This window comes from Dasypus novemcinctus, chromosome 2 (genome assembly GCF_030445035.2).
Source record: "Dasypus novemcinctus isolate mDasNov1 chromosome 2, mDasNov1.1.hap2, whole genome shotgun sequence".
NCBI lineage: Eukaryota > Metazoa > Chordata > Mammalia > Cingulata > Dasypodidae > Dasypus > Dasypus novemcinctus.
In genome coordinates, this window is record NC_080674.1 from 43,347,950 (window position 1) to 43,372,864 (window position 24,915).

The 24,915-nt window shown below is 35.7% G+C and overlaps 1 non-coding gene and 2 pseudogenes across 1 annotated transcript; 1 reads left to right on the forward strand and 2 right to left on the reverse strand.

The window, feature by feature from the left end:
* Positions 1 to 3,221: 3,221 nt before the first annotated feature.
* LOC101431857 (ATM interactor pseudogene) lies at positions 3,222 to 5,219 on the reverse strand (annotated as a pseudogene).
* Positions 5,220 to 5,362: 143 nt separating this feature from the next.
* On the forward strand, positions 5,363 to 20,180 carry LOC101432748 (cofilin-2 pseudogene; annotated as a pseudogene).
* On the reverse strand, positions 12,723 to 12,828 carry LOC111766179 (U6 spliceosomal RNA). The gene has a single exon (XR_002798289.1). It is a non-coding gene; the product is annotated as a U6 spliceosomal RNA (small nuclear RNA).
* Positions 20,181 to 24,915: the final 4,735 nt, after the last annotated feature.

A 24,915-nucleotide genomic window follows, 5' to 3' on the forward strand; every position in this document is an offset into this window, starting at 1 on the left:
ATATATATATAAATATATAATAGAAATCAGATGCAATGTGCTCACAGAAAGAGAGGCTCACAGAGCAGTGGGAAAACAGAGAGGAATTAAAGTATAGTGATGAATGTTAACAGAAAGAGAAGATGAATAAGTATTTGGCAGCTAAGGAAAGGTTGGCCTACCTTATAAAGTGGCCACTATTTAAAAAACAGAAAACTACAAGTGCTGGAAAGGATTCTGAGAAACAAGAACACTGCTGTTGATGGGAATGTTGAATGGTGCTGCCTCTGTGGAAGACAGCTTGGCAGTTCCTCAAGAAGCTGAATTTATAACTGCCATATGATCCAGCAATCCCATTACTAAGAATATATACAGAAGAACTGAAAGCAAGGGCATAAACCAACATTTGCACACTGATGTTCATAGCAGCAATTCACAATTGCTAAAATATGGAGGCAGCTCAAGAGTCCATCAATTGATGAATGGCTAAACAAAATGTGGTATATACACACAAGGGAATAGTATTCAGTTGTAGGAAGAAAAGAAATTGGGATGCATAAGACAACATGGACGAAACTAGAGGATATTATGTAGAGTGAAATAAGCCAGATACAAAGGAAAAATATTGTATGGTCTCCCTAATATGAACTAAATACAATGAGTAAGCTCATGAAGGTAAATTCTAGAGTATAGGTTACTAGGAAATAGAACGAATGTGGTTTGAGAATGGGAGCTGATGCTTAATATGTAGCATTATTAATAAGGTTAATTTTGAAATTGTGGAAACTAATAGAGTTGATAGTAACACATTATAATGAATAACAAGAGCTGATTTATAAATGCAATTTTGGCTTAAAGGGGTAGTCTGTGGGTGTAAATGTCAATTGAAAGGAAATGACAATAATCTAGGGAATGTATGACATACTGATTTCGGTGGTGGAAATAGATTGTAGTTAATAGTATAACTATAAGAATGCTTTTCTGTTACAACTAATGTAAGTTATGGACAATAGTGAACAGTAATATTGTAATATTTTGCAGTAATGGCAATAAGATAGTATTTCAATAGTAAGAGTCAACAACGAGGGTCATAAGGATGTATTGGATTTTTCCTTTGAGTAATGAAAACGTTCTAAAATTGACTGAGGTGATGACAGGACAACTCTGTGATGAAAATGTGAGCCATTGAATATACACCTTGAATGGACTGTACAAAGCATGGAATTGTATAACACAAGGAGTCCAGTGGTAGATGATGGACTGTGGTTAACAGAACAAATATGAGAATGTTCTGTCATGAATGATAACAAATATATAACACTAATATAGGGTATTAATAATTGGATGGGTGGGGGAAAATATAACAAATATAAGATATGGGCTATAGTTAGTAGCAATATTTTGATGATGATCTTTATAGTTTGTAACAAATGTTTCACAACAATACAAGATGTTGGTGGTGGGGAGACATATGGGAACCCTGCATGATGATATGCTTGTTTTGTAAATTTCCCAATTTCACTATATACTTATTGTTCATGGATGTTCATGTATGAATGATAAACTTCAATTTTAAAAAGTTAAAAAAGGAAATGGTTGACCTGATTAGCTCCCACAAACATATATAAAAATCTTTGCTGGTCCTAATTCATGGAAGTTTGATGTATCGCTGTTTACATTTGGAGAAGTATATTATGCTTAAATTCAACCAGGAAACAACAGATAGACAAAAAATTCTAAATAATTGTCTCTAACACTATTGGTAAATACCACAGAATGAACAGAGAATAGCTGGAGGAAAAAGGAAGAAGGAAGCTGTCTGAGGGAATATGACAATCCTAAATGAACCAAAACAAGACATGTATCTTAGCCAAAAGAATTTCACCAGCATTGAATAAATGTATCTTCCTGAATAATCCATTTTAAAAAAAGGAAGAAAGAGATAGCATTTTTAGTGCTTAAAGAAAACAATTAGCATCATCTTACTTAAATTTGATTCAGGGTATAAAACTATTCATTGTGTTATTGTTTCTTCCTTCCTCTTTTGCTCCTTCACTCTATTTTAAATGTTATTAAATTTAAGGTTTTGCCAATGTTTTCAAAGTTTCTGCTGCTCTGTAATTTGTACTTTAGACACTTGTGAGTCACTCCTTTTATTGTTTATTCATTGAAATGATACTTTGATTCCTGAGTTTTATTGTTTATTGGGGATAATCTAGAACGAAAGTATGAGGAGCATAATTCACAAGAGTGTGAGTAGTTCTATAGACTTAGAAAACAATGGAGAGAGGATTGATGCCCTTTCCAGGGAATTAATCAGTGACAGGTGAATGATTTCAAAGGTAATATGACAAAGGGGCTGACATGGTAGAGTTACTAAGCAAAAGAATGATTTATTAGTCCTTGTTTCATTGAATTGTTAAATGCCTTTGAATTTCCTTCATAGAAAAAAATAAATCTAGAAATATTTACCTACGGATATTGTCAAAGCCAAACCAAGTCTTCACTATCTTGTGTATATACTCCAAATCCCTGCTCAGACTGGGTATCAGACTGAGAGATACATTTTTAAAACACTTTTTGCATAATATGTTACTTTTCCATGGATACCATGATTATTACCAAATATGGTTTGCTCATTTATGTAATTATTTTTTGACAGGGCCACCTAAATGTAGCATAGAGACAAAATTTCCTTTAAATCTTCTCATAGATCTATGCTCTAAGATGTATGTTAACAGTGATGTCATGATGACTTTATCTAGGAAAACTGTTAGTGGATTCAGCTGAAATAATCAGTTAAATAACTTTTGTAGTGTTTTATATTAAGAATGACCACATAAATAAATATTTTGTGTTTTATTGATATTGTGATATTGTGCAGTATGGGTTGGGCAGGTGAGAAGTGAGGTCTCTGTGTAGGGATATAAAGATTCAGCTCAAATTACATAGCCAAAGAAATTATATTGATAAGCCAATGTCCAAATATCCTTCTTAACAAGTTCACAAATTATTCATCATTTTTAAGACTAGTTTTTTCTTTATTGGCCTTAATACTACTACCCAGAGTCATTCTTTTTTTTGTTTTTGTTTTAGATCAACATCATACACTTTATAATACATTCACATTTACACACATTTCATGTTTACAAGTACAAGAGGCACAGATCTTCAAAGAATCCAAGCATCTGCATAATGACCTACATTCAGGAGTTAATACTGTTTTCCCGGTTCCCCATTTTCTAAATCCAGAAGAAAACAGTAAATGCCATTGCGTGCATGGTGGAGACTGTGTGTAGTTCTGCATACATCTGGGTTTCCACAGAACTGCACTTAGACTCCACCGTGTTCCAGGCCAAATCAGCTAGAAGGAAGTCATCCACTGCTTCTTGAGTTTCATTGCTGGTGATGAACTCCCTAGGGTTTCAAAATCCGAGCTCATGGTCTGTTTCTGTACTCCTCAACTGAATTTTGCTTTCTAGAGCAAGTATGCTTTTGGCAGTGGAAATCCTTTCTGTTTGAGTTTCTGAATCAGATGAATCAGTGCTCATGGAAAAGCTGTAGTGTTTCAGAATACTGCCCAGAGGCAGATGAGGGCTCCTGTTTAAAAAGAAGTTTAAATTTGTCTGTGTCTATGTATCAAACATTTCAAGGCCTAAGAAGGTAGTATTTCCCCCACAACTGTAGGACTGAGCAGAGCTGTCTGCAAGTAAAAAGTCCATTTGGGTTTCTATGTCCAGGGATTCTAAGACTGGCTAAGTGTTCATGTTGCTATGTTCACTCTCTTCCATGTGAGTTTGGATATTGGAGGCTGAAAAGATTTCCTCAATATTGAAACCTATTCCAGGATTCTGGCAGGGCGAGGTGGCAGCTGTGTGTCAGGTTCAGCGTTCATGTCAGACAAAAGACTGATTACCCACTATCTGACTTGGCAGTTTACTTGACAAGATGTTTTCTAAATCTTCTAATAAATCTAAGATTTGGATCTGATTATCTGTCATATTTTGTGAAGGAAGCATATTATTCTGTTTACTGAAGTTTATAATTGGTACAGATTTCTCAATAACTTGATTTAATGACTTAGGGTTGTTATGAGGTAACAAACTATGAGTTACAGTCTCTGCTACCAAACTGTTTCTCATAATATTGTCTGTAGAAACCCTGTAGGATGAATGGACATCACTCCTTGGTCCACGTGTACCCGGTCATCTGTGGAATTTTACACTCCTCTGGTTTGAGTTTCTCTGCAGGTCCCACCTGACTGGAAACAAGCATCTAAAAACAGCATCCATCTGAGCGGCTATCAGTGAAGTTTCTTTAGAACTGGGCAACAGTGTTTGAGTGTACACTCATGGGAAGAGAAACTTGAGAACCAAATGTCAAGTCAGTTTGAAAATAAGACAACACAGAGGAATCTGGGGCAGCCACTGGGCAGAAGGCATAAAGCTCTGTGAGGCATAAAACTGCTCTGTCAGCATACTGATTGAAGAAATGCTGCTCTTCTGACATGTGTTCCCTGCATGTTGTCAAGCAGTAGGTGGACAGTTACTCAAGTTCACTCGAACACCTGTACTAATTGGCTGAATAGCAAGGGGATTCACAATCTTTGAGAGAGGTAGGCTCTCCCGAAGAGAGCAAGCCTCTGCACCTAGGCTGAGGACCAGAGTTCCTACAGACAAGGAAAGTAAGTGGGCAGCACCTGTGTCTGAGCCCTAATGAAGGACACCAATGACCCTAGGCTGGGGCGAGGAGTCTCGCAGGCACAAAGACAGGCCTATGCATGGCAGACAGTTTAACCAAAGCCAACTTGGGCTTTGGTTAAAACAACTTCTGAAGATATCTTGGAGCTGCTGGCATTAGAGCTGCAAGAATCTTCAAAGGAAGCTACTAGCTTTATTTCTGAAGTTTCTAGTTCTTGAGTGTCTGGTCTAGGGGTTGGCTTATTGATCAACAATTAGATGGTCTTTTTGACAACTTCTGGCTGTTCATGGAGTTCTCCATTTTCCTTTTCTTACTAGGTGGGTCCCTGTGCTCAGCAGGGATCTCATGGCCAGTTGGGTAGATGTGAGGTTGCAAGGCAGCTTGCTGGTGTAAGGACAGTCACACGTGTACTGGGAGGTCTTGCCACAGTCCTCGGCATGTCTTTTCAAGTCCCATTCAATACCGGATGAATTGCTGCTCTTACTACATTTATGCTTCTTTTCAGCATGCATTTTCATAAAGTGCTGTTTTACAAGATGGAATTGAGAATTTCCACACAGTTTTCAAGTCTTTTCTTATTGTTGGTTTCCTATGCAGTCCTGCAGGCAGGGTCTCTTGCCAGGTGCATGCTGAGTGCCTGGCGTTGGGCAAGACCTTGCTGCAGCCGCCCGCGGTGCACAGGATGTTGGTGTGCCGGCCTGGGACAGCTCGCTCACCTATGAGTAGACAGCTTATAGGCGGGCTGCTCCTCAGCTGTCCCCGGGGACACCACGGGCCAGGGCAGCAGCGGTTCCCTTCCAGCCTCCTGGAAGGGCCATGGCACCTGAGCCCACATCCACGGCCCTGGTGTAGCCACCTTAAAGGCTGCCATGACTCCCACATTGCAGCTGGGTCGACCCCAGAGTCACTTCTATTTTTGGCTTAAACAACAAGAATTCATTGGTTTATAGCTTTGAGGCTTGCAGCAGTCCAAAATCAAGGTGACAGCAAGGTGATCCTTTTACCCCCAAAGATGGTGGTGTCCTGGGGTAGGTTGCCAGTGATTCTTGGTCTTTGGCTTTTCTGTTACATGGCAATGTGCAACGATATCTTCTCCTTTCTCCTCTGGGTTCTTTGACCTTTTGACTTCTTCCTCTGGCATTCTCTCTCTATGTCCAAATTTAGCTCTGCTTATAAAAGACTCTCATAATCCAGATTAAAGCCTAACCTAATTCAGTTGGGTCATGCCTTAATTGAAGTAACATCTTGAAGAGATCCTATTTACAAAGTGTCCACACCTACCAGAATGTGGGCCAAGAGTAAGAACATGTCCAAACTGGGGAACACTATTCAATCCTCCACATACACATATATTTAAAGATACCTAGATTACACAAAATGTTACACAAAATACATATAAGGGATTCCCAAATGCCCCACTCCCCACACCTCCCACCTTTTACCACATTAACAACTTCTTTCTTTAGTGTGATACATTCATTGCAATGGATGAGCATATTTACAGTGCACACTGGAGTTGCTGAAGGCAGGGAGAGGGAAAAAGAGGTGTGATAGGGGCATTTTCGGGACTTGGGAATTGTCCTGAATTGCATTGCAATGATAGGTGCAGGCCATTCATATCTTGCCCATAACCTAGAGAATTGAATAGGAGAAAGTATAAACTATAATGTAAAATTTAATCCAACTTAGTGGGAGAGTCACTCTTGAAGCTCCTCTTGACTGTTGTTTTATAACCCATGTTTCCCCAGACCACAATGGCTGGGTTTTTTAATAAATATATATCAGTAGTAATAACTGAGCCAACACCCTGCCTGTGATCATCATGTCTCTATAAATGCCAATTATTTCTGTTGCTCACAAACAAAACTTATTAGGAACTACATGGCAACCACCATCCCCTCACTATTTGGCCCTGGCCCTCTCTAGCGATGCTTGAGGCCAAGGTCTCTGTACTTCTCACAAATGAGATATCCATAGCCCCACCTTCCTACCCATCATTCCACCACTACCAATACCACCACCATACTCTAGAGTTTTCAAGACACAAGCAAGTGCTGAGTCTTGAGTCTTGGGGGGCCTCAAGATTCAATACTATGCTGGCCTTTTCTTCCTAATTTGTCTACTTTCTTTATAAAAGACCAGTCAGATTTGAAAAGAATCAAAATACTAAGTCTTCTACTGAAGATGATAGTGTCATAACTGTAATGTAAAATTTACTGGATAGGTTAGAAGGCAGATAAGACATAGAGGAAGATAAATAAGTTGGGAGAGAACAGATAAGGGAAATTACCCAAAGTGTAACATAAAAACATAAAAATAGGGAAAGGATTGAATTAAAACTAGGGGAAGAACTAATAAAATTGTAATTGGAGTTTTGGAAAAGAAAGAATAGAGAAAGTGGGGAAAATATACACTATTCAAAGGGATTAGTGGTTCACAATGTTCCAGAATTGCTACAAGACAAAGCTCCTCAGATTCATAAAGCATAATGAATCTCAAACAGGATACATATAATGAAACACATTTCTAAGCACATTGCTGCGAACCTTAATATCATGGACATGGAAATTCTAAAAGCAGCAAAAGAGAAAGAAAAAATAATGGGAAGACATAGAGTTATCTTCTCAATATCAAATGAGAGCTGAAAAACAATAAATAATATCTCTAAATGCTGAGAAAAAGGAATTCCCTGACTAGACTATTCTTTGAAACTATCAGGAATAATGACAGGATAAAAAGAAAGGAGTGAAAGCAAGAAGAAAGGACTAACATGCAAAAACAAGAGATGAGCAACATGATTTATAAAATATGAAGAAACTTTGTATAAAATAATCATAGCAATTTAAATACTAATGATTAATTATGTGTATTAAAATACACTTAAAACTAACATAATGCACTCTCTTCCTAATATTAAGAAGGGAGTCTTCCAGAAAAGCTTATAATTTAAGATGAGGGTAGAAATTAATTAAATTTTGACTTGGTAAATTATGCTAAGTGTCTAGGTAATCAATAAAACAATAAATAGTTTATAACCGCCAAACCAGTAGAGGGGGAAATAGAATTTATAAAACTGTCTTTCCAAATTTTTGTATTTAAAAAATTACAATAAATATAAATGAATTATGTCTGACAGCTAACTTAAAAAATTATCACATAGGAACAGCAAACAGATTATGGCAAAACAGTATAATTGCTACTATATAGACATGTACAACTTGCTGAGATGAGAGACAATTAACACTGAGGAGACAAAAGAAGCCTTCATTGAACAGGTGATTATGAACTGAGTATCTGAGAATGTATAGTAGTTTGCTAAGGACACAAAAAAAGGCAAACATTCCAGACAAAAAAAGGCAGTTACGAAGAAGCGTAATTGCAATATATTTTTACTTTTATTACCTCCATTCAATGGAAAAAGGGAGGCACAAGGAGAAAGAGGAAAGAGTTTAAAAAATAATAATCATCTTTCTCTTGGTATCTACTGAAAAAATTTACATGTTCTGGAACTCCTTTCCTTTCTGGTCTTGAAAAATAGGAGACATTTTCATTATGTTGGTTAGTTCAATAAAGCATTATATCAGTGGTTTTGAAGCACTCATACTAGGCACCATAAAAAAGTTTGTTTGTATCTGAGATGTATGAAGATAATATATTGAATTTTCCATATATTCAATATAAAAGACTGTTATTTTGGATATCAATATTAAGAAATTCTTTATATTATGAATTTCTGGTGGTGAAATGCAATAGGTTTTTGTGTGTGTGTTGCTTGTTATATATATATACTTGGTGGAGATGTTGTAGGTTTATAGAAAAATATGCAGAAAATACCTTCTCTCACACACAGTTTTCCCTACTAGCAACACTTTGCATGAGTGTGGTATCTTTGTTATTGCACCATTATTTGTAGTCAATAGTTACACTATGGTTCACTGTGTTGTTCAGTCCTATACTGTTTTTAAAATTTTTTATTCTAATAACATATACACAACCCAAAAGTTCTGCTTATTAGTTTTTAATGTATTTTTTGGCAAAATAAAGACTTGGCAATAAAATCATATCCTGTTTTCTTTTGTATTAAATTGTACTTTTTTGTCCATGAAATCCAAAAGTCTAGGAACCACTGAATGAGATGACTTCTCAAAACAACTTATTCATAAAGGTTTATGCAGCTTGAAATACAACATTTTCCAAAGGTCTGTATAAAAGACAAATACTTGCCTTAAGTAGACCTTATCTAATATTATAGAAAGTATTATTCTCTCCCGCTTGATAAATATGCCTTTTTAATAATGAATGTATGAACCTCTTGCTTTCAAAGCAGTAAACCACAAACCAGTCATATAAACATTATTTGTCTCATTTAATAATTCAGTTCCTGCACATATTTTCTAATTCTATTCCAGTGTTTTCTGAAATGTAAATAATTTTTTCCAAGGAGACAGTCACATCACATACTCTATCTTACAGAATCATAATGTCTCATTTTCATATTCAAGAAATATTGAAGATTTCTGCTGGGAAAGAATCACATTTAAATTTGCTTAACCCAACAAACACACATTTTCATTTTGGTAATTATATTTATTAATATTTTCCAGGGAAGTGGACTTGGCCCAGTGGTTAGGGCATCCATCTACCACATGGGAGGTCCGCGGTTCAAACCCCGAGCCTCCTTGACCAGTGTGGAGCTGGCTCATGCGCAGTGCTGATGCGGGCAAGGAGTGCTGTGCCACGCAGGGGTGTCCCCCACATAGGGGAGCCCCACATGCAAGGAGTGTGCCCCATAAGGAGAGCCACCCAGAGTGAAAGAAAGTGCTGCCTGTCCAGGAATGGTGCCACCCACATGGAGAGCTGACACAGCAAGATGATGCAGCAAAAGGAAACAGATTCCCGTGCTGCTGACAAGAACAGAAGTGGACAAAGAATAAGACGCAGCAAACAGACACAGAGAACAGATAACCGGGGTGGGGGTAAGGGGAGAGAAATAAATAAATAAATCTTTAAAAAAAAAAGGTTTCTGAAGAGAAAGAAAGAATCTGAAAAAATAATTTTTTTTTTTCCCAGAGCACAGCTTTCAAACGACTCTCTGGTGTGTACAATGAAGTATGTATGTGTTAAGTGGTAAAATGGGAATTAACAGCAAACCCACTCCATTGACTTATGCTCCTTAAAGGTGAGGGGTGTGCAGTAATGAGCCATCTGTTGCAATGAGTGATCTAGATGTGGAAATAGAATCAATCTACCCTTGCTTTCCATCACCACTCAATTTTTCCAATTGTTGGATAGGCCAATCTTGCTAACTTTAACTTAGAGCATCTTATCAACATATTTACACTAAACAAATATTAATACATGCAACCTTCACAGCCAAAAGAAAAGTCCTGCCAGTGATATTAATGAAATTAAAGATGATAAAAAATACATAAATACCTTAATGCTGAGAATTTTATTTAGTTTGGTACATATTCTACATGAAGCAATGAAAACAACGATACATTTTGAAAGTGCCAATTATTTATCTCATAGAAAAAAGAGAAGTTTTTCACTTCAAAGTTTGAAGAAAGTAAAATAAAAAGCACAATATAAAGAGCCTTTTATCCCAAGGTAGATACACCTCAGGGTATTTATATATAATTCCACCTTCTTCAATCCCTACATTGAATCAGACAACATTGGCTATAGATGATACCTCCAAAGTCTCTTTTGAATCATGCTTCCACTCAATGCCCATTGCCTTAGTCCCTAACTGGTCCTCCCATGCTTCAGTGTTGCTTCACACAGATAGCACAACTAAAATAAAAGTTTTTGAAAAACACATATCTGCTCAAGTCTCTGTGTTTAAACAGTCACTGACCACACGATCAAGTCCATACTCCTCATTTTCACATAAATACTATTTGGCCCAGTTTTCCCTGTCTTTCCAGAACTGTCTCCATTTGCTTCTTTGCAATCCTTTCAAAATCAACTAAATCCAAGGAGAATTTGAGAAATTCCCCTTCTGTTTAACCCAGCTCTATTTTTCTCATTCTCACTCTACCAGATATCTAATTATGAGAACATTAATTAATCATATTATTTATGGGTTGGCTTAAATGATGGGGATTTATTGGCTCTTTCTAAAAATATATTTTTATTAGAGAATTTGTTGAGCTTACAAAACAATCATTCATAAAGTGCAGCATCCCCATAAAATACCCCTCCACCAACACGTTACATTGTTGTGAAACGTTTTTTACATATTATGAAAAAACATGATCAGATTATTACCACCAACTATGGTCACATCTTTCACCACATAGTCTCTTGAATGTATGATCTATCCAGAGTGTACACTCAATTTTTGAGTGAGAGTATACTCTCACTTTTATCATAGAATTGTACAGTAATGACTCAGTAAATTTCCTTATTGAGAAAAAAAATCACATTCCCCCTAATTTTGACCCTTAGCATTGATATAATACCTTCTTCGACATTTATGCAAGAAAATTATAATGTTGCTGTTAACTATAGTCCATCAGTCATATTAATTATATTTTCCCATGTATCACCATATTCTGACCTCCTTGTAATGGTGACATACAGTTATATTATTCATAGAAGGATATTATTGTATTTGTATTATTAATTACAATTTTCATCCACTTCCAGGTTCACTGTGTTATTCAGTCCCTAGATTATTCTCTAGTTTACTTTCAGTTGACATGTATATCCCTGGACAACCCTTTTCGGCCACAATCCCATATATAAATCGCCATGTTAGTTATACTCATTATAGTGTGTTACCATAAACTCTATCCATTTCTATACTTTTACAGTCACACCTATTGAAAATTCTACAAACATTAAACATCAGTACCCCTTCTCAGTCCTCATTCCATCTCCTAGTAATCTATACTCTATGTTTTAACTCCACATGTTTATTCTTCCTATTTAGTTCATATTAGCGAAACCATCCAATATTTGTGTTTTTGTGTCTGGCTCATTTCACTCAGCATAATGCCCTCAAGTTTCATCCATGTTATCTTATGAGTCCCAATTTTATTTCTTCTTACAACAGTATAGTATTCCATCGTATAAATATACCACATTTTGTTTATCCATTCATCATTTGATCGACAATCAGGTTGTTTCCATCCTTGGCAAATGCAAATAGCGCCACTATGAACATGGGAGTGTAAATGTCTGTTTGCATCATTCTTTTCAGTAGATATATTCCTAGCAAAGAGATTGCTAGATCATATGGCAGTTCTATATTTAACTTCCTGATGAACAACCAAACTGTCTTGCACAGAGGCTGCACCTTTCTACACTTCCACGAACAGTGAAGGAGTGTTCTTATTTTTCCACAATCTCTCCAGCACATACTGTTTTTTGTTTTATTTTGTTTGGCTTGTGTTTGAATAATGGCCATTCTATGAGGTGTGAGATGATATCTCATTGCCATTTTGATTTGGATTTCCCTAATAGCTAGTAATAGTGAATATTTTTTCATGCACTTTTTCACCATTTGTATTTCATCTTTGGAGAGATGTCTATTTAAGTTTTTTTGCCCATTGTTTTAATGGATTTCTTGCTTTTTTATTGTTGAGTTATATGACCTCTTTATATAGCATGGAAATCAAACTCTTATCAGATAATATGTGGTTTCCAAATATTTTCTCCCTTTGAATAGGCTGCTTTTTCACCTTTTTGACCAGGTCCTTTGAATCACAAAATTGCTTCAGTTTGAGGAGGTCCCAATTATCCATTTTTTTTTCTTTTCTTTTGTTGCTTGTGCTTTCATTGTAAGGTTTAAGAAACCACCACCTATCACCAGATCTTGGAGATGTTTCCCTACATTTTCTTCTAAGAGTTTTATGGTTCTAGTTTTAATATTTAGGTATTTGATCCATTTTGAGTTAATTTTTGTATAAGGTGTGCAATAGGGGTCCTCTTTCTTTCTTTTGGATATGGATATCCAGTTCTCCCAGCACCATTTGTTGAGGAGACTGTTCTGGACCAGCTGGGTGAGCTTGACAGCCTTGTCGAAAATCAGTAGAAATATGAAACACTTCACAAACTTGAGCATCACCTTTGTACAAGGGGCCATACTTATCTTTGTATTGTTCCAATTTTTAGCATATGTCCTGCAGATGTGAGCACTGTCTCATGGTTTTGATGCTAGGAGAAGTCCAAAATCAAGGCATCGTTAAGGCAATGCTCTCTCCCCAAAGACTATAACACTCTGGGACTGGCTGCCAGCAATCCTTGGTCCTTGGCTTTTCTGTCACATGGCAATGTATATAGTGGCTTCTCCCTTCTTTTTTGGGTTCCATTGACTTTTAGCTTCTGGCTACTACCTCTTGCTTTTCTCTCTCTCTATGACCTTCCTTAGAAGGCCTCCAATGAAGGATTAAGGCTCAACCTGATTCAACTGGGCCGTACCTTAATTGAAGTAACCTAATCTAAAGATTCTATTTATACAGATGCATACCCACAGGAATGGATCAATTTAAAGAACATGCTGTTTTGGGATACAAACCATTACATGGATAATTGACACATGGTGTTTCATGGACCCTAATTATGGAATGGGCTACATTTCAAATTTTCTCTCCAGTTTCAAGTTAATGTTAAATTTGAACTGATAATAACATTCACTAGTAGCTGAATAATTAATGTGTGTTAAATGCTTTAATTAAGTAGTAGGGCAAACAAATTGCTCAGAAAATTCAGCTGTGCAAAAGAAGTTCTGTACATGGCTTATAATTTACTTGATCACTTCATGAACAATTATCAGTTGAGTAGTGACACACACAAAATTAAGTTCAGTTGAATTTAAACTCAGTTGTTTTCAACAGTTTAAACTCTGTGTCTCAGTACTGTTCAGTCTTTGGTGGTAATTTATCAGTCTCTTCTGATTCTGCACCCCTCTCCTTTAAACATGGCATCGAGAGACATGCTGGCATAGATATCTCACAAGCAATCCAAATTCAACATGTCCAAAGTAAAGTATTTAGTCATATTCCCCTTTACCCACCATCCTGATGTTTTCCTGTGCTTCTTAGCTCTGTCAATGTTTACAGTCCCAAAATCCAGGGTTTCTTCACTGCCACAATTAACAAACAAATCCTGCTGATTCCATTTCCTAAAATTCTTTCTCTTTCATTTTCTCCTCCTCCACATTTATCTATTCTATCTCTGCCATATGTTATAACTTAATAAGCACCACTTGGCTATTCAAAGATCCTGCTTCTAGTCCTACTACCTTCAAATACAGCCCCCACGCTGTGGCTGGAGTGCTCTATAGTGCAAATGGGACTATACCACTTGTTTGCTTGAACTTCTTACTGTCCCCGGAATGAATGTCCAGATTCTGAGGTTGGCATAGAATATGACATTATTAAAATCTTTCCAGCTACATTTGCTACTATTCCCTATCTCATAATTTATGCTCTAATTATGTGGAAATGTCCATAATGGGCTCTCAACTTTCCCTCTTTGTTACATCATCGTGCCTTTGGTCATGATTTCACTCTTTCTGGAGTGCATTTTCTACCCTTACTTGCCTGTATAACTCTTAGTCATTTTCAAGTACTTAACATTTATAATAACATTATTCTATTTGTGCACATATTTGCCCTTAAACGTAACAAGGCTCTTGAGGACTGGGTAGAAAATTACACTTGTCAACTTCAAGTGCCCTTCCCACTCTAAATTCTAAGCTATGTTATTTCTTTTGCTGGTCAAACCCACCTCACTACTCTCAAACCAGGCTCTTTCTCTCTTTCAAAACTCAATTTAAGTCTCTATAAACTCAGAATAGTGTATTCAAAGAAGACATTCAGCTAACTGGATTCTGATAATTCACGTATGAGGTGCCCAATACAGATAACCATCTACATAAACACAAACTGAGACCCATTTATTTACTGAGGTTTCCTTGAGAGATATTGGGCTGATTATATCACTCTGCCAATACCATAAATTTTTTAGTCTTTCCTTCAAAACACTTTTATACTCAGCTAAAATTAGTTAAATGCACAGACAAAAGATTTTAGGCCTATAAGAGACATTCATTTAGCCCAAACCTTTACTTTTTACAGAAAAGTAAATGAGGCCCAGGGGTATGCTGAAGGACACATTACTCATATAATGAGTTTATGACTCTATCACTATATCCCCATAAATATTTGTGCACAAACATCTATTCTACATAATGTATGAATATATCCATGTCCTAATCCAGGTTTTAGAAAGATGGAAATCACGGCTTCTCCTTGCTGATCCCATTCCTTTAAAAAAAAAAAAATCACTGTAATCTGATTTCATTTTTGCACTGAGTAAAGGTGAATGTTGATTGACTGACTGACTCCTACCACAACTCCCCTAAGGTAGCATTAAGACATTTCTTGACCCTGAGCTAGTTTCTTTTGGCATTAATCAATCACATTCATTCACGTCATTGGTAGCCATTTCCAAGAACTTGTGGTAACAACGGAGTCTAGTATGTTGCTTTTCTGTAATGCTTCTATTCCACATTGTGCTGGCTTTGTTTCTCTCCAGTGTGTGACTGGAAGTCTCCGTAACAGTTGAAATAGTATCTATGAATGCACACTGTGGAGACAGCGAGTCTTCAATAAAATGTGTCATTTGTAGGTCACTTGGAGTGACTAATTCCTGCTCCCTTCTTTCCTAGCTTCCATGTATGCTCTATAATTAATGCTACTTTCTGAGATTACCCTAATGACAATAAAAGTTAAAGCTTTCCTCAAAAGGGGTAGAGCCAGAAAAAGATTCTTTATTGTGGTCTTTGATAAAAGATAGCTGGGTTAGCATATGAATTGTCCATAGTAAGTAAAGCCAGAGTATTCTTATCAACTCTCCCCAATACATCCTATGAATATGTGCATGCAAATACCACACCCTTTGGTGACCTAAATTAAGAAACTGGTTGAAGAGCCTTTCTCCAAGAAGCTTTCTTGAGCGGGAGTCAGAAAAACTCAGAATGGCTTCAAGATACTAATACCAGCTTCTCCCTGCTTCCATCCGAGCCTCACATTTTGAGCTGCTTAATGTTTTCTGACAGTCTCAGTACTTGTCCAGGGCCCTTTTGACCAATTCTGATTGAGGCAGAGACATTGAAGATGTCCTTCCCCATGCTTTCACAGGCCTTACTCAACCTTGCACCCTGTCTCAGTCTCCCAATTCCTGGTCCCCTGCTTGGTACCCATGTAAGGAATGAGAATGAATAACTAATGTGAAGACCTAGACAAAAAATTTTTTTTCCAATAGAGGTGTTTCCAAACTGCATGTCCAAATTAAATTATTTAATTTAAGTAGAACAATGTTATTTTTTTTAAATTTAATGTCCTTATGAGAAATGGTCTTTTAAAAGAAACTCGGCATTATATTTTTGTTATTTAAATAATCAATTCTTTTTTTTTTTTTCTGAGGCAGTTAACTTATTTCATATCATTGAGGAATAATCAATTCTTAGTCCATTTGTTTTGAGATTTGTATTTCCATGTAACAAATTTTTTATTATGCTATAATCTTTATTGCTAAGCTAGTTATAGCTAAAGTCATAAGAAAATGAATTAGCATATCCAAGAGCCCCAGTCTAGAATTGAATGCTTATTTTAGAGTAGTGAATATTTATTTTATTTTATTTTTATTTTTATTTTTATTTTCATTTTTTTTTCCAGAGGCTTTCTGACTCAGATGTTTAGAAACCAGCAGAGGGCACTAGCTACACAGATTAGAGCCTTTATATCCTTAAAAACTGGCCCCATCTCTGCCCCACCCTCACCCCCACACACTCACACCACAGCCACCACCTCACTACCAAGGTATATACTAATCTCACTCAAGTGAAAAGAAAGAAATCTGTATTTTGTTGTTTATTCCAATCCAATCAAAAATTAACCTCTAACTAAATTTAAACCAATGTGCTAAATTTAGCTAATTGTTCTGATATAAATATAGCCTTAGGCTAGAAATTCTTACAAAGCCAAGGAAGATAGATGAATTCCTTAGTACTTAGTTCTAACTAGCAATAGTGATTAAAACCTCATATTATACTGTGCTAAAACTTTTAGTCCCAACATACATAAGTTTTCACACATTTAAAGTAGTATTTAATCCAAATGCTTCTGTTAGTATATTATTAAAATGTACCTTTTCGGAACACTAGTGCTTCTAGAAAAAAAAAGGCGGGGGGAGTCTCCTTATAGTTTCTTTATGTTCTCCTTTGAATGGGAGTCTGATTTTATATATATTTTTTTAACTTTATTTTTAAAGAAGTTTTAGATTACAGAAAAGTTACATTGAAAATTTAGGGATTTCCAAATACCCCATCCCCTCTCCCTCTCACATTTCCCCTTATTAATAACATTTTACATTAGGGTGGTACATTTGTTACAATTGAAAAAAAATTGAAGCATTGCACTAACCATGGTTTATAGTTTACATTATGGTTTACACTTTGTGCCATACAATTTTATAGGTTTGACAAAATGTATAATTTTGCCTGTATCTATCATTGCAATATAATGCAGAACAGTTCCAGAGCCCTGAAAATGCACTATATTCCACCTATTCTTCCTTTCCTCTCCCTCCAAAACCACTGGTAACTGCTATCTTTATATAAATGTTACAAGTTCTTCCATTGCTACAAAAAAGTCTACTTTGGTCCATGGTTGCATTCCTCAATATTTAGGATTTTGGGATGGTGATGCACATTTTGCTTCAGATTGAGAGGGGCTTTAGATCTTATTGGGTAGATGGAAGGAACTGTTTTGTTTGCAGTTTTACTCTTCATTTTGGGGATGCGCATTGTCCATCATCATCATTTTGTTAGTTGTCCTGGGCAAGTCCAATGAACTGGAGAATAGGTGTTGGTTGCAACTCTGCTGAGAGTCAGGGTTCAACTGGCATATGAACAGACTGAAGATTTAAGTCTCTGGGACATATATTTAATGTATATAGTGATAATTATAGGTTCAAATAAAAGGGGTAGAAGAACCATGTGCACAGAAATTATGAATGAGTCTGTTACATTGGGGAAATGGGTTATCATATATTCCAAGGCAAGGCACACCAAGGAGATGATTTCATGGGGTTGTGTGCCTTGCCTGTATTGTCTGGGTGTTTCTGGAGTCCTCAGGAACACCCCTGTTTGAAGCTTGGTTTCCTGTGGCAGCTGGTGAGATCTGCCTGAAAGATACATAAGCCTAACTTCTGGAATGACCTCCAAAGCACTTTGAAATCTGTTAACCATAAAAACTCTTTGTATTTAATTTTTCCTCCTTTCAGGCATTTTGTTCCCTTATAAAATACTAACTTTAAAATGTGATTCTCCAGCTTAAAATATTTCCTTGTCTGCGGCGATGGTTAGTTTTATGTGTCAACTTGGCTGGGCTATGGTACACAGTTAATTTTTCAAACCTCTGGTCTAGATATTGCTGTGAAGTTATTTTGTGGATATGGATAACATCTAATCGCAATTGATGTTAAATGAAGGAGATTATTTTAATAACATGGTTAGACCTTATTCAGTTAGTTGAAAGGCCTTAAGAGCAAAACAAATTTCCTTAAGGAAGAAGAAATTCCATTTCCGGAATGCAACATCAACTCATGCCTAAGAATTTCCATCCTGTTGGTTTGTTGTACAGATTTCAGATGTGCCAGCCCCTAGCCCACAATCACATGAGCCAGTACTTTAAGAGAAACCTCTGAGGGTCTTTGTCTGTCTGTCTATCTATCTATCTATCTATCTATAATTTCTACTCCTATTTCTACATCTTCATCTATATCTACATCTATTTCCCTATCTCTGCCTCTGTTTCAATGTCTCTTCTACTGGTTCTGTTTCTCTGGAGAAACCTGACTGATCTCCCAATAGCTTTCATACTCAAGAAGCGGAGTCCAACAGAAGTTCTTACTCGAGAAACAAACCTACAAGAGATCTCATATTCCGGTTCCCACTCCATCTCTCTAGACTCTCCAAATATACATGTCTCCCTCCCCTATCCTTTTTCACCCTATCATTCCAGCCACATATAGGGGTGATGGGGCAAGGGAATATGATGGTATCAGATGCAAATGTAATAAGAGATGGCAACTGATTTAAGGAACTCCAAGTGAAAATGCCATTAAAAACATCAAAGTGTTTTCCTAAGTTCAGAGTACAGAGTACAGAGTACAGAGTACAGAGTACAGAGCTACTGCTCCCAGCTGGAGAATCACTCGCAGTTTTGTCCTTTTTGCCATGGAATTAGAGTCTGGAGTGTTACCTGGTTTTAAAGAAATGGTATCCACTTCCCATTCAGTCTTAGCAACATCTTTGTTCTATATTGTTCCAGAAGGAATAAATGGATAGTTTTGGAAACATCAGTGAACCAGTAAATGGAATATCAATAAGTGCTTATATATAAGTGTCAGTTTTCTTTTTAAAGTATTCTATACAATTGGGATAAAAATACTTCTGGCCTTTTTAAATGAAAGGTTAGGCAGCATTTATATGTAATATATGATAAGCAAGATGTCAGCGTGATAGAGGGAAAGAGTACAACGTTTTGGGCCTAAGACTTGGACTCAAGTCCCATCCAGCATTTATTGACTGGGGGAACCTGAACAATTTACTTATCTTCCTGGGCCTTCATGTTCAATCAGTAAAACGGAGGAAAAAAAATGTATAGTTCATCGGCTATTATTAGCACAATCGAATAACTGTTAGAGAAGTGATTTTCACATTTTGAAGTGCTAAGCAGTTTTCATTACATATCATTTAAGTTAAATGATGTGGAAGTAGCATTATGATAAAGATATAAGGGTACCATCCCATCTCTGCGGCTGCCACTCTTAGCGTGCTGGGAACTCGGGAACTGGCGGCTACCCTACAGCCCCTTCTCTCTCTCCTCCCCAGTAACCCGGCCGGAGTGGCTGCTGCACCCACAGCCGCGGGTCCCTTGGCTTCTGGAGTTACAGTGAATGATGAAGTCATCAAAGTTTTTAATGATATAAAAGCAAGGAAATCTTCTACAGAAGAAGAACTGAGAGGGAGAGGGAAAGGGGATAAGGGAAGGGGAGAGAGAGGGGGAGGGGGAGGGAGGAAGGGCAGTTCTCTTCTATTTAACTGATGACAAAATATGAATAATTGTACAGGAAGCAAAGGAGATGGTAGTGAGTGACATTGGTGATACTGTAGGGCATCCCTTCACAACGTTTGTGAAGTTGCTACCTCTGAATGATTGCTGATGTGCTTTGTATGAAGCCACATAACAAAACAAAAGGAGTCTGAGAAAGAACTAGTATTTAGATTCTGGGCTCCGGAGAGTGCACCTTTAAAAAGCAAGATGATTTATACTAGTTCTAAAGATGCCATTAAAAAGAAATTTACTGGTATTAAACTGAATGGCAAGTAAATGGCTTGTATGATTAAGAACTGCTCAATACTTGGTGAGAAATTGGGAGGCAATGTAGTAATTTCACCTGAAGGAAAACCCTTATAAAATGACAGGTGCCATCTGGATCTTAAGGAGCTTCCAATTCTCCAGTTCTATCAATTGGAATAGTGTTAGTTTTTGTGCTTTTCTCTCCCTTCCCACTGGGTCCTTCCAACACAATGAACGTAGGAGATATCATTTATTTAAGCAGTTATCCGTGATGGCCATTAGATTGTTTAATACTGTTACTTTTATGTAACACCCAAGGACTACCTTCCCAACATACTTTAGCTAAAACTGCTGGTTGTGTGCCTCCTTTGTAGCAAGCACTACAATGAATGTGAGTGTCAAGGTGAATAGTTTAGAATACTGCAAAGGGTAAGCTATTTGAATGCCTTGAAAGTATTAACCACTGGTCAGATGTTAAACTTTTTTCAGAATTATTTATAGTTGCACTTGATTACAGTTCTGTAAGGATTTGAGCATTCTACATCTCACCTACCTTGGCAAGTCTATTTTTGTGATATAGCAGCACAGACAAAACACTATGCATTGAAAGCACTTTTTGTGATGAGTTAAGCCCCAGACCCCAAAAAGGAATGCCAATTAAGTGTTCGTTCCTGTTACTTTCATATTTTCTTAAAAGAAGTAGCTGTTGTTAATGTCTTTTTGTTTTCCATTGAGCAGAAACTACTGAAGAAGTGTAGGAGTTTTATGCTTACCATGTTGAGTCTTGCAACACTAAAGATATCTTAATATCAGTTATGATGGCAGTTTCTGTAAAAGAGTCTTAAATGGAATATTGTTTTTGAGATCAAACTCTCCCTATCCTTACACAAATGGCCACTTTGCAATAAAAATTGTGGCATATTATAGAATATTGCCTTGTTTTCCTTAGAAAATTTGAAAAATGTCACACAAAAAAACGTTTAGGGTAAACAGCTTTTATTAAACTCTGCACTAGTCATTTGAGTATTATTTTTGTACTATACTCATGTGTGATATTTTCCTTATGTTTTAATAGGAAGTTACGAATATTTTTTTCGCTTTGACATAAATGCTTACCAAATCTGATTTGTTCTCTGATAAATTGGGGTAGTTATTTTTTATTCACATTTATATTTGCAAGTAGTTGAAGCAGGACATTCTTGCTGATTTGGTCATAATAAAAATATTCATAAAGTGTTGTTCTTCAAAAATATAATAATACTTCTGAGGTTTAGAAACTTTCATTTCAGCTACTGTTCCTCAATATATTTTGAAAGTTGAATTGGAAAAAAGAATTGATATAGCAGTCTTAAATATTAGGAATGACATTTGGCTGTGGTCCAAAAGCATTCTCTTATAGAGAATTTTTTCTGTTCAGTGTGAGTAGTTTGCTGTTAGCCAGAGCTATTTATGGCAAACATAGGCTTTTGTATCATGTCATAGTTATCCACAAATGGCAAAACTGAACTTGATTCTACTGGTATGCAAAGCAGGCATGCTAGTAAGCAGTCAGTAGTTGCTCAGAACTTAACCACAAGGCTCTGAAAGAGGCTTTCATCTGGAAATGAAAATGTCCTTTTTAGATGTATAGATGTAATTTGAGTATAATTAGGTATTTTTTCATATTTTTAAAATATATTTAAAATATATTTAAATGAAATATATTTAAAGGTGGGGTTAAGTGTCTAGGCTTTCATTTTAAATTATATGAATGACTTGAGATCTTTTGCACTGAGAAATTTTATTTCAGGCTTCCAGCTGTCCCTGTGAATTATCCTGAACATTTTGATGGCTTTTCTGTAAGACCAAATTCTAATAATCAAAATATGAGAATACTGATACATACTAACCCATATGAAAAATTACACCAAGGAATTTTTCATTCCTTAACCTTTAAAAAAATAAAGGACTGTAAATTAGTCATATAGGATCTTTTGTTTATAGCTGATTCCTCAACTTTCTTATATGCATCTGTAAGACAGAGATTAAATATCATTTTAAACTATGATACTTTGATTTGTTAGATTGACAGATTAAAATTGATATTAGTATAGTTAAATCTATGTTTGAAATGAGTCTTTGTACATAAAGTCAAAAATAATGATAAACATCAATAATGGTTCACATGTTATTTGAGCCTAATTTGGCATTTGAAAAGATCAATTTATTTTAGTCATTTACCATGAAACAATGCTCCAGTTAGCTTTAAAAGGTATATGATGCTAATTAATAAAATATTGAAGGTGATATTTTACTGCGAGCCTGCAATATTATGTTTAAAAATAAATTATACGGAAATAAAAAAGATATAAGTATAAATATTTTCCAGTAAAATGGAGTTCATACTTATTTTAAAACAAGTAGAGTTTATTGGATTTCATTTCAACACCATTAACCTTCAAAATAGTTGCCAAAAGTGATAGACTTCTTGCTCTCATATTACCAAATTGAATTTGTTTGGTATTTTTCCATTTAGCATTAAGAAATGAAGAGTCCATAAATGTCAAAAGAAAAAAAAAACTAGGCTAAAAACTAAAATGATCACACAGTTTTATGATAACATATTTATTGAAACTCCACAAATGTGCCCTATATTACAGGGCATATAGAGTAATGAGAATAAGCAATTTGCTTAATGATGGTTTGTATAATACTTTCTGACTCAAGTTTTTACTTCTTCTCCTTTCCCATCTCCTTATTCTTCATTCTTTTTCTTCAAGAGATTAAGCATGCTGTTTAAGACTAAGGATTTCTGTGAGTGTGAATAAAAAGGCCTCCTTAACAGTAAACAACAGCAGCGACGGCACACTCTCTAGAAATACAAATATGAAGTGCTAAATACAAAGCCAGAACTTGCTAGATAGATGTGGAATGACTTTTTGCTTAATGAAGGGAATATTTTTTTCGTATGCTTTGAATAAGAACTTGAAATTAGATTTTTCACCATTTTGTCAGGAACAGAAGAGAAGACTTCGGTATGGAGAAGAGATAGATGAATGAAAGAAAACGTTCATTTGCTCCAAGTAACATCCTTTTGAAAGAAATTATACCTACATGGAAAGCCAATAGAGTTTTTCAAGCAATGGGTGATAAATGTGGTCATTTTGAAAGGTTCTGGAACATCTGTCAGTGGTTTTAGAGAGGCATTTTGAGTCTGAGAGACATTTTTATAGGTACTTTATTCATAGTCAGGGTTGTAATGAATAGGCAAAAGTCACAAAATGATTCAGAATTTCACTAAGGAGATGAAAATCACAATATCTTCCAAGAAGATAGGAAAAGAAATATATTACGCATGTATTATATAAATAGTAATATTATAATGATACTATATACTATTAATACATTATGTGAAATAATTTAGGAATAGCAGGGATATGATGAAAGTTGGCAAGATATGGAAAAAAGTTCAGACTTTCCTGCTTTAGAACAAGTGGTGAAAAAAACACACAGAAAAACCGTTAAAATTAGAAAAGGAGGGAGGGAGGGATAGGGAAAATGAGAGAAGGAGAGGAAGAGAGAAAGAATTGTTTTTATTGATTTGAATCTATATATAGCTAGTAATATAGCTTCGGGCCAATCTTCAAGAAGACGGCACTTGTAGTTTTCAGGGAGGGTTGCGTTATTGGTAAAATGTAGTTTAGACTGGCATAATATTTAGCTAAGCTAATTATGTTCCTAAAAAGGCAGCTTTTCTTGTATACAATGTATCTACAGTTGGTAGTTAGATTAAGTCATAATTATTCTGGTTGAATCCAAACACAACCTACTCTTCACTGACTATCATATGAGTACAGGGCAACTTTTAGCGTGACATGAAAGTGCTGAGCAAAAAAGTACAAGTCATTCTGTTTTTGATGTACATGGTTAGAGGTAGAAGGAAATTTGAAGACCCTCCAGTCTAATTTCTCAATTTACAGATGAAAAAAAATTGAGGCCAAGGGTACTTCTGAGACTTCGTTAGTGAGACATAGTTTATTATAATAACTAATAGTTTGCATAGTCTTGCTTCTACTTTTGTCAAATTTGTTTTCTACAAGTGGCTTTCATAATTCTAAACACATGCTAAATCAAATCATTAATCAATGCTTCCATAGGTTCAAAGATTTCCTACTGTGACTATTTGCTCATTTTTCTCAATTGGAGCATTACTCTTCATTACTGTTATGTCTAAATCAGACTTTTCCTTCAACATCCAGATCAAATATGATCTCTCCATTAAGCTTTGACTGAATCTCCCAAATAGAAATAATACCTCCTCTACCCAACTTCTATAAGCCCTTTTATTAGTTTACTCTTTGTTGAGAAATAAATATGAGACAAACAATGATATAATGTAGGTAAAAAGTAATAATTTCCTATACTTATGGAACATACAGTTCTCTTATGTATTTTCATTTTCTATCTTACAGGATTATATGTACAAGTTTCATTACCTAGTTGAAATAAAGTTTCATTACCCAATCAAGAAGATAAGATCAATGAAAATGTCAGTCATAGTGCCTGATATTTAGTAAATTCATAATAAATACTATTTTCTCCCTTTCTTTCTAAAATCTTCTATTGTTCTTTCTTAATAACCAATTAATATACCTTTCAGATGCTATTTTTTTCAATAAATAATTATAATGGAATATAAATCTTCAGCATTATCATCTAAAGTGATTTTTTTATACTTTTTAAAATTAAAGTTAATAGATCACAAAGAACACTACATTAAAACACATAAGAGGTTCCCATATAACCTACTCCCCACCCCTAAAGTGATTTTTAATAAATAACATAAATTGATCCTAAGACTGACAAATTTTTA